The following is a 2,109-nucleotide window of genomic DNA, read 5'->3' as shown; positions in this document are numbered from 1 at the left end:
AGGGTCAGAGAAAAAGAGGAAGACCCCAACGAGATGGATTGGCCAGGTGGCATCATTGATGGACTTAAGTGTTGCAGCGGTAGTGAGGTTGGCCCAGGATCGGACATTGTTTCGTTCTGCTGTGCATGGAGTCGCTATGAGTCAGTTCCGACTCGATGGCAACCTGACAACAACAACACAATTGGTGAACAATTTCCTTGATATAAACTTCTCTTTGTTGTTGTTGTTTTTAAGTGCCACCGAGTCCTCTTCAATTCATAATGACCAGGTATTTCAGGGTTTTCAGGTTTTATGATTCACAGTCCAGTGCTTATCCAACAGCACCACTATACATATATATAAGCTTCACTGGTTTTGCTTCTCTAGAGAACCAGGTAAGATAGAAGTACAGCCAGAATATTCCATAAAAGGATGGTGAGACTTTATGTCACCTATCTTGAGTATGTCATCAAAAGAGACCAGTCCCTGAAGAAAGATATCATGTTTGGCAATACAATGGGTCAGCAAAAAAGTGGGAGAACTGGGTTAACATAGTGGTTGCAGCAATAGGCTCAAACACAGGAATGCTTGGGAGGCTGCTGCAGTAGGGAGCAGTGTTTCTTTGCAGTGCTTCATTCCATTGTGCATAGGTTTGCTATGAATCAGAACTGACTAGATGGCCGCTAACAACAACAACGTACACCCATTTAGCTGTTAATAATTTGCTAATGGTTCTTTTATTTTAATTACTTTCTTAGTAACTAAATCACTAGTAGGACTCTAGTGGCGCTATAGGATAGGCACTGGAAAGTATCAAAAGAAGATGGAAGGAATACTAAGAGTCACTGTACCAAAAAAAATTGGCCTATGTTCAACATTTCAAGAAGTACCATACAAGCAAGAACCAATAAATGGTGTTGAGGGAAAAGGTCCAAGCTGCATGAACATGGTATTGGCAAAAATAAAGCAAAATAAACAAGCCTCCAGGAATTGATAGAATACAATTTAAATTGTTCCAACAAAGTGATGCAGCACTGGAGGTGCTCACTCATCTATGCCAAAAAATTTGGAAGACAGCTGCCTGGCCAGCCAATTGGAAGAGATTTATATTTGTACACATTAATTCCAAAGAAAGGTGACCCAATGGAATGCAGAAATCATTGAATAATATCACTAATATCACATATAAGTAAAGTTTTAATGGAGATAATTTTAAAACTGTTGCAGCAGGGAGCTGCCAGAGATTCAAGTTGGATTCAGAAAAGGACATGGAATGAGGTATATCATTGCTGATGTCAAATGGATCGTCGCTGAAAGTAGAGAATACCAGAAGGATGTTTACTTGTGTTTTATCGACTGTGCAAAGGCATTTGACTGTGTGGACCATAACAAACTATGCATGGTATTATGACGAATGAGTATTCAATTGTGCTTATGAGGAATCTGTATATAGACCAAAATACAGATTGTTCAAACAGAATTAGAAGATATTGAATGGTTTAAAATAAGGAAAGGTGTGCATCACGGTTGTATTCTTTCACCATGCTTATTCAATTTGCATACTGAGAAAATAATCTAAGAAGCTGGATTACATGAAGAAGAACAGAGTATCAGGATTGATATTAACAACCTGCAATATACGACTTAAGATCAAAGACTCCAGCCCTCAGTATGGATTGCACCTCAATGTAAAGAAAATTAAAGTCTTCACAACTGAACCAATAAATAACATGATGGTAACCAAAGAAAAGATTGAAGTTGTCAAAGACTTCATTTTGCTTGAATTCACTATCAGTACTCATGGAATCAGCAATCAGCAATCAAACCACAAATTGCATTAGGAAAATGTGCTACACAAGATTTCTTTAAAGTGTTGAAGAACAAAGATGTCAGTTTGAGGAGTAAGGTGTGCCTGCCCCAAGCCATGGTATTTTCAATCGCCTCATGTGGGTGTGAAAGTTGGACATCAAATAAGGAAGACCATAGAAGAATCGATGCATTTGGATTCTCATGTTTTTGGAAAAGAATATTGAAAGGACAATGGGCTACCAGAAGAACAAACAAATGTGTCTTGGAAAAAGTACAGCCAGAATGTTCCTTAAAAGCGAGGATGGCGAGACTTCATCTCTC

The sequence above is a fragment of the Chrysochloris asiatica genome, unplaced genomic scaffold, assembly GCF_000296735.1.
Source record: "Chrysochloris asiatica unplaced genomic scaffold, ChrAsi1.0 scaffold00026, whole genome shotgun sequence".
Lineage (NCBI taxonomy): Eukaryota > Metazoa > Chordata > Mammalia > Afrosoricida > Chrysochloridae > Chrysochloris > Chrysochloris asiatica.
This window is presented reverse-complemented; position numbering follows the sequence as displayed.